The sequence below is a fragment of the Papaver somniferum genome, chromosome 5 (assembly GCF_003573695.1).
Source record: "Papaver somniferum cultivar HN1 chromosome 5, ASM357369v1, whole genome shotgun sequence".
Lineage (NCBI taxonomy): Eukaryota > Viridiplantae > Streptophyta > Magnoliopsida > Ranunculales > Papaveraceae > Papaver > Papaver somniferum.
The window spans coordinates 44,273,954-44,291,221 of record NC_039362.1 but is presented as its reverse complement, the minus strand read 5'-3'; the positions used below and the strand labels follow the sequence as shown (position 1 = coordinate 44,291,221).

Genomic DNA, 17,268 nt, shown 5'->3' with positions numbered 1-17,268 from the left:
CAGCTTCTCTTCAGGGGAGCATATAATGTATTGTGAAGACCAACCTTTGTTTGATCTTCCTGGTTCATTATCTAAGGAAAATGTCACTCCTCAACCGCAGGTCGTTACTCCGTCAGTTCAGGTTTACAGACGAAGAGACAAGGTTCCCCAGGTAGCGGAATCAGAACCTCCTAAATTTCCTGCTGAGACAACCTTAAGAGTTAGTGAAAATGATATTTCAGCTGATGAGTCAACAAATGCCAGAGATGTTGACGTAGCTGATGAGTCCACAAATGTTGAGGAAGATAGATACCCTACTCGTATACGTAAAACTCCAACTCGATATGGGTATTCTATTGATCATCTTATTGCCAACTGTGTGTCTACTCATCGTCTGTCACCCTCTTATGCTACATTTGCAAATAAATTATCGTCCGTCATAATCCCTAAAAGGGTTGAAGATGCACTTGATGATCCAAAGTGGAAGCAAGCTTTGAAAGTAGAAAAGAAAGCTCTAACGAGTATTTCACATGGGAAGAGGTCGAGTTATCAATAGGAAAGAAAACCGTTGGCTGCAAGTGGGTCTTCACTATGAAGTACAAGTCTGATGGAACTATTGAACGATATAAAGCAAGATTAGTATCCAAGGTCTATACTCAGACTTATGGAATAGACTACCAAGAAACCTTTGCTCATGTTGCTAAGATGAACACTATCCGTATCTTGTTATCTTTGGCAGCAAACAAGGATTGGCCACTTCAACAGTTTGATGTGAAGAATGCTTTTCTTTATGGTGATTTGGAAGAGGAAGTATATATGGACATTCCTCCTGGATTTCAAACAACCGCTAATGAAGGAAAAGTATGCAAGTTGAAGAAATTCTTGTATGGTTTGAAGCAGTCCCCTAGGGCATGGTTTGGAAGGTTTACCGAAAGTATGCGGAGATATGGATTTCGTCAAAGTCAGACAGATCATACCTTGTTTCTCAAACGTTCAAAAACTGGAAAACTCACCATGCTTATTGTGTATGTGGATGACATCATAATGACAGGTGATGATGTGGAAGAAATGGGGAAGGTAAAATCTTACTTAGCAAAAGAATTTGAGATAAAGGACCTAGGATAGTTGTAGCTACTTCCTAGGGATCGAAGTGCCAAGATCAAAAAATGGCATCTACATCTCTCAAAGGAAATATGTCCTAGATCTTCTAGCTGAGACAGCAATGTTGGGTTGCAAGCCTATTGACACACCAGTTGAACCAAACCAGAAATTGGGAGAAGACACCGATGGCATTCCGGTGGACAGAAAAATGTATCAAAGATTAGTGGGAAAAATGATTTACCTGTCTCACACTCGTCCTGATATTGCATACTCTGTAAGTGTTGTAAGTCAATTTATGCATGCTCCACGAAAGACACATACGGATGCAGTGTATCGAATACTTCGTTATCTAAAGTCTGCACCAGCAAAAGGTGAAAAAGCGGGGGTCTAACAACACCACTCAATATTTGGCTTAACAATCTGTATGGACGAACTCGAATATATTTTTAAGAGAATCAACAAGACTCAATCAATTAAAAGTATATCAACGAGTTCATATCTCTCTCTTGATTTGATTTTCTCAAACAGAAACTGCGAGTACTAATCAAATACAAGGAATAACTTGGATGGTACCAAAGACCAATATCCAAGTGTCAATTAATATCAATCAACAACCGTTAGGTCGGATTCTCCAATTGATTGATCTAACGCACAACCTGTATTATTTCAATTATAAACATAAAACAATATAATGAGGAAATTGAAATAACACAGACACCATAAATTTTGTTAACGAGGAAACCGCAAATGCAGAAAAACCCCGGGACCTAGTCCAGATTGAACACACACTATATTAAGCCGCTACAGACACTAGCCTACTCCAAGCTAACTTCAGACTGGACTGTAGTTGAACCCCAATCAGTCTCCCACTGATCCAAGGTACAGTTGTACTCCCTACGCCTCTGATCCCAGCAGGATACTGCACACTTGATTACCTTAGCTGATCTCACCCACAACTAAGAGTTGCTACAACCCAAAATCGCAGGCTTTGACAATAAACAAATCTGTCTCACACAGACAAGTCTATCAAATGATCAATCTGTCTCCCACAGAAAAACCCTAAAGTTTTTGTTCCATCTTTTGATAATAATCAAGGTGAACAGGAACCAATTGATAATCCGGTCTTATATTCCCGAAGAACAGCCTAGATTAATCAATCACCTCACAACAATCTTAATCCTATGGTAGCGAAACAAAATGTTGTGAAATCACAAACAATGAGACGAAGATGTTTGTGATTACTTTTTATATCTTTCCTATCGGAGATATCAAATCTCAAGCCAATCAATCTGATTGTACTCGTACGATAGAAGATGCAAGATCAGATCACACAACTACGATAAAAGTAGTATCGGTCTGGCTTCACAATCCCAATGAAGTCTTTAAGTCATTAACCTGGTTTTAGAAGAAGAAAACCAAAGGTTAAAGGAGAACCGACTCTAGTACGCAAACTAGTATCACACGTAAGGTGTGGGGATTTGTTTTGCACAATACTAGACGTCTCCTTTATATAGTCTTTCAAATCAGGGTTTTGCCTTGGTAACAAAGCAATCAATATTCACCGTTAGATGAAAACCTGATTTAGATTCAAGCTAATATTTCTCAACCGTTAGATCGAAAACTTAGCTTGTTATACACAAATGAATTGCACGCTTCTAGGTTTGTTAACCATACCCAAATGTGTACATTGTTGGTTCAACAATAGTTAACCAAAAGGTTAGCCATATGAGCATTTCATATCAACCATGTTCTTCTTCACCATAACTAGTTCAAATGACTCAAATGAACTAGTTAGAGAGTTGTTCAATTGCAAGTAAATCTTATGTAACTACACAAGACACAATTGAAGCAAAGATGATTTGATTCACTTGAATCGGTTCATGAACTTTTATAGCCACGGTTTGCAAACTGCATTCCTTAGTCTTTTTAAAGTTTAAGTTCAGAAATCATCTTCAGATATATAACCTTCTCAAGTTCGCAGACTAGGTTCGCGGACTTAAGACACTGGACAGAGTTTACAAACTCCAGCATAAATTTTCGGATGAGAACTTCGCCGGTTCGCGAACTTATCTCACGCAAGTAGTTTGTCAACTCCAGCAGAAATTCTCGGGTTTGAGAACTTCGAAGTTCGCGGACTGAGTTCGCGGACTTGACACTTGCCATTCTTCCGGTTCTCTTGATCAACAAAGTTCGAAAACTTTGGTTCAAGGAATAGGACTTATACATAAATGTGTTTCCACAACAATGCTTATGTCCACCATTGGTTATGTAATCTGAACTCTCATTCCTTTCATTGAAACATTCTTAGAGGACGTTATATAGTTGTTACACCATTTCTCGTCAAAGCAATTTTCAAAGTGATTGAAACATATCATGACTTTCGTCACTAGGTAAAGATAAACTTGGTCGAAGCGAAAAACTTACCAACACATATTTCGAGATATAGATAGGCGAGGTATACTTGGCTCGAAATACCAAATGTGTATAATCTAAGTATATATATATAGCATACGACTTTTTGTCTCAAGAAGTAGGAGATAGAGTAGATAGACTTTTGAGTGACAGATAAGTTGAAGTCTTCACATACCTTTTTGTCGAGAAGTTCCGCCGGTTCCTTGAGTAGTTCTTCTACTTGTATGATGAATCGCCATGAAGTCCTTGAGCTCAACTACACGTTATATCCTAGTCCGAGACTTAGCTATAATAGACTAGAAATCAAGACTTATAGTTTTGATCACTAACATTGACAAACATGCTTGAGATAGCAACCCATGCGAGTTCGACCGAGCAATGCTCTAACAATCTCCCCCTTTGTCAATTTTAGTGACAAAACTATCAATACATATGGAATACAAAAAAGATAAAGAAACTTAAGTAGCTCCTATTCCACATGTCTAATCTTCAACATTACTCGAAATCTTCGTCACTTCCAAGTACTCCAATGATCCCAAAGGTTGTAAGTTTAGCATCATCGTTGTTGAAGAACCGTAGCTATAACAATGAGAAAGCATCGGTCTCGATCATTGTTATACAGTGTCATAGTATTATTACACAGCGTCAAAGTTCAATTGTATCACAACTTCAACAATAATACTATGGTGATATGTATCACTCCCCCTTAGTCAATACTCCATCTCACATGGAAACCACTCCCCCTTACATAATGACCCGAAGACCATATGTATTTGTAGTGTGAACTACATATTAATTCTCCCCCTTTTTGTCAATAAAATTGGCAAAGGTACAAGAATGGGATCATAATGAAATTTCCGTAAGAGACATTTCATGACTAAAAAGAAAGAACACACATCATCTTATTTAGATGCAATCATATAGCCGAAGCTAATAGCATCCATCAAGGAGTTTAAAGATACAAGATAACCCCTCTAAAATTCCACAGCCGCACACCCCTCAAGATATGACCATTAAACACAAGTTCAAAAGAACTCTCCCCCATTTGATGTCATTCCCGAAAGAACAACAAGAGCGACCTTGATTTCGAAAGAAAAAAAAAGGATTTTATTAGACACCAAAAACCATAAGAATGATTTTTTTACATCCAAAAACTCAATCAAATTAATCACAAGTAAAACCCGTGATTAATTTAATCGGTATACGCAATCAAATCAAAAACAAAAAGTGATCAATTCAATTGTTTGTGCTCAACATAAGAAAACTCATGGAGACACAAAAATACTCAACTAGATTAATTACAAGAGATCCCATAATTAATCTAATTGGAATACACAACCAAACTAATTACAAAAGTAATCAATTTAATTGTCAATTGTTTTGCTCGACATAAGAAAACTTACGGAGCAATAACTAAATAACCAAACAAGATGATTAATTTAGTTCAAAATGCTCAACATAAAGTACCTTACGGAACAACCAACAAAGCTAATCATAAATAATCAACTTGGTTGTATCGTGCTCAACATAAGACACATTACGGAGCCTCACAGTATTACATAAAATATGGATCAGTGAAGATCAATACTGTGGAATACACAAGGATTCATACTATCTTCAATCATTATGTGCATAACAACAATAATATACATAATCCTTGAAAATAAAAGATTTTAACCTATCTTCCATCAACATAATTGAAAATATAGGCTTAACTTTTGTGTTTGCCAAAAGTCCATTCATCCTTTTACCAGTACGTGAATACCGAACACGAACGACTTTACTTTTGACAAAGTATTGGACCTTCAAGTTCACGGACGCAAACATACATATCCCATAAAAAGTTGCAATATAACAAATCATAAAGATTAATACTGCAAAAACATCATCCTCCAAATATTTTTAGAATTTTATACCAATAAACCTAAAAAATAACACAAGAAGATAAAAAATAATAACTATGTGTAGTCACAATCATTGCTATTCAAAGCACTAGTTATTCTTCCAACTAAACCAAAAAGAAGACATACTAGGCAACAATGTCTTTGAGAAATTCTTTATCATTTCCGAACTCCTTTCCGTCAACATCCATTGGAATATAAGGTTCGTGGAGGAAGGAGTCAATACTAACAAACCGTCTTGGCTGATGATGTCGAACCAGGGCTTTCTGAATTTCCAAAGATCTTAAAACACGAGCCTTTATTTCACTAATCCCCTTTCTTAATTCCTTCAACTCATCAAGAACATCGGAAAACTTCTGAGAGTTACAAGCGACAACCCTTGGCTTTCTTGTATTTCTCCTTTTTATTTTCAGGGGAAGGAGTTACTGGAGATTTCTCTTTTTCCTTGATTGATGGCTTAACAATCACGTTGACATCTTTTCCATCCAAAGACATGATGCTTGGAGAACAGTTATAAACAACTGGTTTTTGTGAGTGGAATTCACAATCTCAACAAGCAGTCTTAAGATATAAAGGATATCAGAGAGGAAAAAGGAATGTAGGGTTCACAACCTTTTACACAGGTTCGTGGACGCCCAATTCTAAACTATATAAAGAGTAGAATTGTCGATAATAACCCTTTACTTTATTTGATAGACAAGAAACACAAACCTAAAAAAAACTTTTCCTGAAGCCTGAGCAGTACACAATCTCATCTCTTTTGATCAGGCACATGAGACAAGATTTACCAAACAACACAATTAATTTGTGTTGTGGTGAACAACAATTTGTCCACCATTTTCCTCTTGAGAGGAATCCTCTGACTTCTGTCTATCAAAACGATTTGACCATACCTTCTTCTCTAATGGTCTAATTTTGTCTTTGGAAACCAACTTCTTAGACGAAGATAAAATCCTACATACCTCAGCAGTCTTCTGGGCAAGTTTAAGCTTCCTTGCCAATCGAGTTGCTCTTCCTTGAAGTTTGTTGGCGTGCCTCACTTGATGCTTGAACTTGTAAAATATTGATAGTTCATGACCCTTCTGAGAACACGAGCACGTCAAACTTGGATAGTATTCAGGAATCTATGGTGTGAACGCAGCTAGACACATAGTGGATCCTGAAACGTTAAAACCAGCGTTTCCAAAGGATGGGTCAATTGATTCTTCCAGCTTGATTGGATTCTCCTCTTCACCGAAACCATCAAGGTTAATATATGTATTGCTACAATTATCAAAATCAATGTTTTCACATAGAAGACCGACACTTGATTTCCTGTCTTCATCAGAATCATAGATCTCAAACATCTCATCAAGTGTTACAGCAAGACCTTTGTTCCCAGTGTATTTTCTACGATTTGGGCACTCGTTTGCAAAATGACCAAAACCTTTACACTTAAATCACTGTGGCATATCCTCGTCATCAGCCTCTTCAGCATCCCAGTTTTTAGGAGGGACGCGATTGTGAGGTTTATCTGACGACCTAGATTTGTCTCTTGAAAACCGTTTACTTCTCTTCAATAGAAGATCCCTAAACTGTCTTGTGATCAAGGAGACTGTTTTGTCAAGATCTTCATCCGAAAAATTATCCTCAGACTGATCATCCTCAGAGACATAAACACTTTTACTTTTATCAAGTAATTTAGTGTTCCTATGTGCTTTAAAGGCAACATCCTTTCCGATTTTGGATGTATGCTCATGATCAAAGATCTTTAGCTTTCCAACCAATGTATTTCTAGAAAGATTATCAAGGTTATTTCCCTCAACGATGGCATGCTTCTTAGACTCGTATCTAGATGACAGCGATCTGAGAACTTTCATCACAATGTCCTTTTCAGGAATAATCTTACTTAATGCAAATGATGCATTAACAATCTCAGAAACTTTGTGATTAAAATCATCAAACGTATCTTCATCTGCCATACGAAGGTTCTCCCAGTCAGAATTAAGGTTTTGAAGCCTAGCTTCCTTTTCGCTGGAGTTACCTTCGAATACGGTTTCTAAGATATCCCAAGCATCTTTAGACCTAGTGCACTTTGACACATGGTGCTGAAGATTTGGGGTAATGGCATGTATGATGACATTTAAACCATCGGAATTTTGATTTGCAGCAACTATCTCGGCAGGATTATATTCACTAATATTCGTGGGAACGTTTACATCTCCAACTGCCACAACGAGAGCATCATATCCATTAACAACATATACCCATGATTGAAAATCACGCGCTTGAAAAAAAGCTCGCATATCAATTTTCCACCATAAGTAATTAGAGTCATCGAAGACTGGTGGTACGTTAATAGAGATAGCACCTCTGTCCATAGAGTCAGATCGCTACAAACGCAGACTTGTAAGGTCTTAAACGTGTTTGCCTGCTCTGATACCAATTGAAAAAGTGGGGGTCTAACAACACCACCCAATATTTCGCTTAGCAATCTGTATGGACAAACTCGAATATGATTTTAAGAGAATCAACAAGACTCAATCAATTAAAATTATATCAACGAGTTATATCTCTCTCTTGATTTGATTGCCTCAAACAGAAACTGCAAGTACTAATCAAATACAAGGAATAACTTGGATGGTGCCAAAGACCAATACCCAAGTGTCAATCAATATCAATCAACAACCGTTAGGTCGGATTCTCCAATTGATTGATCTAACGCACAACCTGTATTATTTCAATTATAAAGATAAAACAATATAATGCGGAATTGAAATAACACAGACACCAGAAATTTTGTTAACGAGGAAACCGCAAATGCAGAAAACCCCCGGGACCTAGTCCAGATTGAACACACACTGTATTAAGCCGCTACAGACACTAGCCTACTCCAAGCTAACTTTGGACTGGACTGTATGAGCCCCAATCAGTCTTCCACTGATCCAAGGTACAGTTGTACTCCCTACGCCTTTGATCCCAGCAGGATACTGCACACTTGATTCCCTTAGCTGATCTCACCCTCAACTAAGAGTTGCTACGACCCAAAATCGCAGGTTTTGACAATAAACAAATCTGTCTCACACAGACAAGTCTATCAAAGGATCAATTTGTCTCCCACAGAAAAACCCTAAAGTTTTTGTTCCGTCTTTTGATAATAATTAAGGTGAACAGGAACCAATTGATAGTCCGGTATTATATTCCCGAAGAACAGCCTAGATTAATCAATCACCTCACTACAATTTTAATCGTATGGTAGCGAAACAAGATGTTGTGGAATCACAAACAATGAGACGAAGATGTTCGTGATTACTTTTTTATATCTTGCCTATCGGAGAAATCAAACAATCTCTAGCCAATCAATATGATTGTACTATTACGATAGAAAATGCAAGATCAGATCACACAACTACGATAAAATTAGTATCGATCTGGCTTCACAATCCCAATGAAGTCTTCAAGTCGTTAACTTGGTTTTAGAAGAAGAAAACCAAAGGTTAAAGGAGAACTGACTCTAGCACGGAAACTAGTAGCACACGTAAGGTGTGGGGATTAGTTTTGCAGAGTTGCTAGATGTCCCCTTATATAGTCTTTCAAATCAGGGTTTTGCCTTAGTTACAAAGCAATCAATATCCACCGTTAGATGAAAATCTCATTTAGATTCAAGCTAATATTTTTCAACTGTTAGATCGAAAACTTAGCTTGTTATACACAAATGAAGTGCACGCTTCTAGGTTTGTTAACCGTACCCAAACGTGTACATTGTTGGTTCAACAATAGTTAACCAAAAGGTTAGCCATATGAGCATTTCATATCAACCATGTTTTTCTTCACCATAACTAGTTCAAATGACTCAAATGAACTAGTTAGAGAGTTGTTCAATTGTAAGGAAATCTTATGTAACTACACAAGACACAATTGAAGCAAAGATGATTTGATTCACTTGAATCGGTTCATGAACTTTTATAGCCTCGGTTTGCAAACTGCATTCTTTAGTCTTTTTAAAGTGTAAGTTCAGAAATCATCTTCAGATATATAACCTTCTCAAGTTCGCAGACTAGGTTCGCGGACTTAAAACACCGGACAAAGTTTACAAACTCCAGCAGAAATTCTCGGGATGAGAACTTCGCCGGTTCGCGGACTGAGTTCGCGGACTTAGCTCACACAAGTAGTTTGTCAACTCCAGCAAAAATTCTCGGGTTTGAGAAGTTCGGCAGTTCGCGGACTGAGTTCGCGGACTTGGCACTTGCCATTCTTCCGGTTCTCTTGATCAACAAAGTTCGCAAACTTTGGTTCAAGGAATAGGACTTATACATAAATGTGTTTCCACAACAATGCTTATGTCCACCATTGGTTATGTAATCTAAACTCTCATTCCAATCATTGAAACATTCTTAGAGGACGTTATACAGTTGTTACACCATTTCTCGCCAAAGCAATTTTCAAAGTGATTGAAACATATCATGACTTTCGTCACTAGGTAAAGATAAACTTGGTCGAAGCGAAAAGTTTACCAACACATATTTCGAGATATAGATAGGCGAGGTATACTCGGCTCGAAATACCAAATGTGTATAATCTAAGTCTATATATATAGCATACGACTTTTTGTCTCAAGAAGTAGGAGATAGAGTAGATAGACTTTTGAGTGACAGATAAGTTCAAGTCTTCACATACCTTTTTGTCGAGAAGTTCCACCGGTTCCTTGAGTAGTTCTTCTACTTGTATGATGAATTACCATGAAGTACTTGAGCTCAACTACACTTTCTATCCTAGTCCGAGACTTAGCTATAATAGACTAGAAATCAGGACTTATAGTTTTGATCACTAACATTGACAAACATGCTTGAGATAGCAACGCATGCGAGTTCGACCGAGCAATTCTCTAACAAAAAGGTTGTTATTCTCTCCGAATAACCACACGGAGGTTGAAGCATACACAGATGCAGACTGGGAAGGCTCCGTGATTGATTGAAGGTCTACCTCTGGTTATTGTTCATTTGTTGGAGGAAACCTAGTAACTTTGTGCAGCAAGAAGCAATCAGTCGTAGCAAGATCAAGCGCCGAAGCAGAGTTCAGAGCTATGGCTCATGGAATTTTCGATCTACTATGGTTAAGAATACTCTTGTCAGAAATTGGTTTCAAGCCTAAAGGTCCAATGAAGTTGCACTGCGACAACAAGGCTGCCATCAACATTGCTCACAATGCAGTCCAACATGACAGAACCAAGCATTTGGAAGTGGACATGCATTTCATCAAAGAGAAATTGGAATAAGGGGTTATCAGCACTCCTTTTGTAAGAACTGAAAATCAGATTGCAGACATTCTGACAAAAGGAGTTCCAAATCGACCATTTAACTCTTTCCTTGACAAGCTTGGTATGCTAGATATCTAGGAACCAGCTTGAGGGGGAGTGTTGAAATATTAGTCTCATTATCAGGATATACTTGTTAGTGTAGTACAGAACATGTGAAGAATACACTCTTCACATGTATAGTCTGTGAAGAAAGCCTTCTTCACATATATAATCTGTGTACATTTGGTTAAGTTGTGTAAGAATAGTGTACAGTGTTTTGTGAACAATATTTAGATATTTTTAGGGTATTCCTATAACTGTGCATACTCAATCTATAAAACAGAGGGCTCTCACCTCTGAGTGGTTAAACACTCTTCCATTCACTCTCTCTTGATTTCCACAATTATCAAATCATAAACTTGTAGGATCAAAATGAGAGACGCTTTATTGAGCTAAAGACTCGATTACACAAAACGCTTAAAAATAGTAAAAAAAAAAACATCTAAGCTGCAATAAGAACTTTCCAAACCGGAATTCAAGAACTAAATGGGAAGTATTATCCAAGAAGTTCTTAATATTATGATAAAAGATATCAACAACGACATAAAAGAACCCAAAAAACTCACAAATTCGTCATTATTACGCCGATATATAAAAGTTTAATCACATGATTTCCGTGCCATCTGTGGGAATTGAACCCACAGCTACATGGTTGTAAACCATGTGCTCTACCAATTGAGATAAGACAGCAAGTAAAACTATGAAAAAACCCTCAAACTCATGGTGAATCATATACTTATACTACCTTTTAGAAAGTCTGGCTTCACATCTATGCATATAAAGTAGGAACCTGAATATTTCAAATTACTATCATGAGGAAGTTCAACCATTAATTGCCAAATGAGTTGTTTTTTGATTACCTTTCTATAAAGGAAAAATTCAATCATTAACGCAATCGCGTTATCTTCAAGTCTTCTCCTTCCAAGATGGCCGGTTTTTTTATAGTACAGTTGTACTGCCACCCAATAGAAATGGCCAAACACAATTGGAAGAAAGAGTCATACACACTTTTTTATATAGGTACATACAAAGCCCTAAAGGTTCCTTAAATTTTCAGCAGAAGTGATTCAATTTTCAAAAATACACTAGAAAATATTATATAGAACTATGTTTTCCTAGCTAGAGTCAGACAACGATAAGATACCGAAAACCAAAGCTCCAAGCTATTGGTAGCATTTCCTAAAGTTCAGCATCTCCGATGGATTGACCTCGACCAATCACTCAACAAAAACAAAGATCTTACTCATCTACGAAGTAAAATTGAAGTCATTTTAAAGTATCAGAAGAACAAATTATTTTAGTCTTAACTCGTACATACGATCATTATATCTAAGAAAAAAGATCAAAATAAGTTTAAACATATGCAAGTATACGGAGAAAACATTACCTAGAAACATTTTCTCAAGATTGGAAAGAGTGGAAATTTTTCCTCATTTTGGCCTATAACTAAGATGAGTATGTCACAGGCTCACTGAAATATTGGGTAAAACACACTATTTACAGAAAATATAACAGATCGTCATCATTTTAGAAGGCATTGGATCATAATCCTAAACATCTACAGTTTGTGTATTATTACATGCACCTGAGTGGAATCACTTCTGAAACAGGTTTTGTGGCAGACATGTTCATTAACAAACAATTCATGATAAATTCTAGCTTTCCCTGTTTCAAACATTGACCGAGTAATGCTTTACATTAAGAATTAGGTATAATCGTTTTACCTGCTCTTTCCAAACCATTAATTTCAAGCCCATCTAAATGATTAGACTTTTTCTTTCAAGATAAGCCTAACTACATTTTCCAATATTGCAGGTACTACGATTAGGTTGACTTCTCCAAGGTCATCTGATACATTAATGTGAAACCTTCTAAGCACCCAAATCACAACAATGGCCCGAAAAGTATATAGGTATAGTGTATGTAAAAGTTGTGGTATTGTCGTTACTGAAAACAAAATAGAGAAATAAAAAGAACGGATGGATCCGTGTAGGCAGTGGTATTTTGGAGCAGCAAAGATACCTTCCATTCAACAGAAAAACCGACACTTCAGATTTCCATGCATTGGCATTTGAGTGTTTTACGTTAATCTTCATATCAGATTTGTAACAGATCATGCTACGTGGTCTATAACCATGACTTCCAAACTGATGAGCAAGGTTCAGTAAACTATGTCATTGTAAAAAAAGTATATGTCACTGTAAAGAAGTAACAATGTAATACAAACAATACCTTTGAGGTAAGATGCGCATTGGTAAAACAATTTAAAGTATGTAATGTGTCAGTACAACCAAGATTCCATGATAATCAAAGATATGATTACATCGGTCATATTAAGTTGAGGACGCAATGTAAGCAAACAATAAGCTTGTGTAAGGAACTAATAAAGGCATCGTAAAACGTAGTAACATAAAACCAAAGGAAATATGATTCCGTAAATCCACTTATTATATGAGTCTGTAAATCCACTTATAGCGTGTTTGGATGGCGGGAAGAGATTTCTACTCCCAGGAATCCTATTCCCTAAAGAGTGGGAATCCTAAGCCCACCACCCCCACGGGTTTTATATTCCCATATTTTCCGGGAATCCTATTCCTAACCACCCTCTATTCCCGTTTACCAAACATGAGAATGGAATTGTATTATCAGGAAACTGATTCCATTCCCTCTAACCAAACACGCCATTATTATAAACAACAGTATATAACGTTCTTTGAGGTTTTCAGTGATACCCTAGTAAGCTAAAACCAAAGGAAATATGAATCCATAAATTCACTTATTATAAACAGCAGTATATAAGTTCCATGGAGGGTAAATACCTTCTCTAAGCTTTTTAATGATACCATTGGCATCTAGTATTGCACCAATGAAGATCCCACCTGGATAAAGACGGGAAGACACATTGGCTAAGGCCTACCGTGCAAGTTCCTTAATGGACCTAGATCAGTGCACAGCAAACTACAGAGCATTATGTGCCAGTTAAGTTAATATGGTTATATGAGGGGCTGTAGTATCAAAATATTCAAAATACATAAACCACAAACATACGACTTTTACTACTAATACTTGATGCATAACACGATTATAGAAATAGTCTACCTCTCTCGCATTCCTTGAAGTTCGGGCACATCAAATATTAAGGTATAGCTTGGTAGCATTCGGAGACGATAATGTATACTTCCCTGCAAAAGTAAGTGAGAATGTTGGTACCAAGTTTTTTCTTTAAGAAAATAAATTAGAAGCAGATTGAAAAGCAAGAACTATACCTTGACATTTCTTCACAGAGGTCGATTCATCCGCGACTACGATGGCCGACTGGCCATCCATTCACATACTCTTTAACATTACAGTCTGCATGCAGTAAGACGTCTCCGAAAGGGTGACTTTCAATCTTACACTCCTGCATCATTTGGGAAAAATCATTAGCAAATTTCTACACAGTTAACCTAATAAGGCTGACATATCCACAGTTTGGGGGTGGAACCCTAGGTTCTCCAAAGTAAGCCCACCGACAATAGACTATCTCGCCACAAATTGCAGGCTGAAGGCCTTGGTTTTCCCAGGAATGTTGGGCTTCGAAAGTGAAAAAATAGAGAATGGGGAATAAATGAGCGAGTAGGGAACAAATGAGCAAGTATAAGCTGAACAAAAAACTGGCAAGCATCCAGCAAGGGATCGATGAACGGTTGAACTGCCAGCAGGGGAACGGGTACGACAAATAGGTGAGGGACGAATTGGTGAACAACCATTGAATTATCAGTAAACTGGTGAGCGAGTGGTATTTCTGCGGCTTTGCGTATCCTTGTTACCCTGGATATCGCCCATGGTAAGGCTTCGATCCCTGTTGCTCGATGGTCCCTTATCTATCATAAATTTGATTGTTGGCCTGTCCATAATCAGGACTCGGTCTACTTCTTTGATGCACTGGACTTCTACTTCTAGATCGACTATATTCTCTTCCTCTTCTAGGAATATCATCCCTACCACCTTGCTCGCTCTCATACTGATGTCACATTCAACAGAGACACCCTGCCACACATCTTACTACAAATCACAAAGAAACAAATTATAAATGGAAAATATTTAGGAAACGAAATCAACTATCCAGCAGCGACATATAGAGAATTAACTTACTTCATGTGACTTCATTCAAGATCTTTGGTAGATTCAACTTGTGTCTCAAACTGAACAAATGCAAAGTTCTTTTGGACTATGACATGCAATACCATAACATAGGGCTCAAAATGCTTTTCAATGTCACCGGCTCAATTGAATCAAATGGAAGAGTCCAAAAATTCTATCCTACCAAGCAGACCCAAGAAATTCAGCTAGATAAACATACACATTACAAAGAAAACACACAATCTCACACTTTAAACCAATGAAGAAAATGAGGTGATCGTTTTCGAGTATTAACTTCAGCAGCGAATAGCTTCCTAAATGGGATAATAGGTGGAAATACATGTACAATCGTTAAACAACGCATTCCCCAAAGCAATACTTTAAGAGAATGAAAAACAAGATTAAATGTTAATCAATGGGGCTTAACTGTGAAAACTTGAAAGTACCTTGAAGACTTTAGCTGTTTGTAACAATATAAGCATTGGACATTGGCTGCATGAGTAAGTTTGCTCACAAATCATTAATATTGAGATGGAATTTTTGTTCAAGAATCAATAATAGACTTGTATGGATACGCATCTGGGAACTCTACGCGAATTTTCTACACACCCTTCAGAAAGACATATAATGACCAAAGTCAGAAGGGTAGCTGCAAGAATTTTTAAATTCTTTTGATCTTTGAATTCAACCATTGCAAAAACCTTGAAGTTGTATTAATTTAAATAAAAGAAGCATCTTAAAGTTTACATCAAGCATTGACACGATGGTCAAAGTTTTCTGTATGTTTACATTCTTATTCCGTTCCTCTCAATCGTCTTTATGATTCAACTGCAACATATAAATACAAATTTATAAAAGAATACTTAAAAAAAATAACCCAAACAAACCAACAATCAACTGAAGATAAAAAATATCTAAGAATAAAGTTCTAGGGTTTCTTAATGTTTGCCTTCCTCTTCTATTCCTCTCAATGAGGTCTTTCCGATTCAACTGAAACACATATAAATCTATATTATGATAACCTACTGTTTGTGGGTGAAAATTGTTTATGGCGGTTTTGGTAAATTCGGGTATGTGGATGAGAAACAAATATAAACCCTAAACAATGCACTGTACTTTTGATTCGAGAGATCAATCTGTACAATCCTGGCCTAAACCAAGAAATGACTGTTCCAGGCTTGCTTCGGTCACAAAGTGAAGGAGAAGGGTTGGTCTTAGGGAGGGAAGCGCAGAAAGTGTTGAGACCAGAATGGTTAATTCTGAAGGTGTGACTGTTTTATGACTTGTATCAGAAAGTGGAACTGGCTTGCGGAATGAAAGCTATCAGTTCTTTGGTGATTTCTGGATACTATGTTGTTCTCTGACCAAAACTTGTTCTTTGGTGGAAATAGGTGAGACCTATTTATACAAGTCATAATAAAACGTACCCCGGTCTCGTAGGAAGTGGGAACGATTGAGTGATGGAAGAGTGTGTAACCGTCAGAAATCGTGCTTCCGTGATGAAGGAAGTGGATCCGTTTACACCCGTTACTTCTTGCCACCATTAACCGTCCCGCTTCATGACACTTTCTTGTAACGGGCGTATTGCACGCCGCACGCTGTAAACCGCCAGACCAATACCCTGATGAGTATCCCCCAGTTTGCTACGTGTGGCAAGTCAAAGTCAAGAGACTTGCCGCAGGAAAATAACATATGATGCTATTAGGATCATCTTGGCCGGTCGCCTAAAAATTGCCACAAGCCTGTCAGTTCGGTAGCGAACTTGGACGGCTGAGATTATATCTCGTGAGGAAAGGTAGCCATCGATTATGGCAACACCATGTTGATGCCTGACAATGGCATAGTGGCGTTTTTAGCATATGCCAGTGGCACTGCGGCATGGCTGATATAGTTCGTGCATGCCAGTGGCACAGAGGTGCGAGTGGCACCTGGCGTAGCCATGACCACTAGATTTAGGCTCATCTCGGCTGGTCGCCTAAAACTTGCTACAAGACTGTCAGTGGTGCGAACTTGGATGGCCGAGATTGCATCTCATGAGGAAGGGTAGCCATTGGTTATGGCCACATCTTGTTGGCGCCTGATAATGGTACAGTGGGGCCTTTAGCGCATGCCAGTGGCACTGCGGCATGGCTGGCATAGTTCGTGCATGCCAGTGGCACTGTGGCATGGCTGGCATAGTTCGTGCATGCCAGTGGCACAGTGGAATGGCTGGCATAGTCCGTGCATGCCAGCGGTGCGATGGTGCAAGTAGCGCCTGGCATATCCATGGTCACTAGATTTTGGATTATTGGTGTTAGACTTCAATGTGGTGTGGCAACATCAGTTTTGGTGGCCACATCAATCCCAATGCTCTGTGGAAAATTATCTGGGTTGGTTGGCATATCAACTTTACCTAAATTAGGGCTTGGCATGCCGAAA

At 37.9% G+C, this 17,268-nt stretch overlaps 1 long non-coding RNA gene and 1 other non-coding gene across 2 annotated transcripts; both read right to left on the bottom strand.

Annotated features, from left to right (window-relative positions):
- Positions 1-11,345: 11,345 nt before the first annotated feature.
- On the bottom strand, positions 11,346-11,418 carry TRNAV-UAC. Its single transcript has one exon. It is a non-coding gene; the product is annotated as a tRNA-Val (tRNA).
- Positions 11,419-12,378: 960 nt separating this feature from the next.
- LOC113277393 lies at positions 12,379-15,867 on the bottom strand. Its single transcript, XR_003324891.1, has 5 exons — positions 14,863-15,867; positions 13,995-14,772; positions 13,828-13,910; positions 13,548-13,666; positions 12,379-12,897 (listed from the first exon to the last, which is right to left on the bottom strand). It is a non-coding gene; the product is annotated as an uncharacterized LOC113277393 (long non-coding RNA).
- Between the last annotated feature and the right edge of the window lie 1,401 nt (positions 15,868-17,268).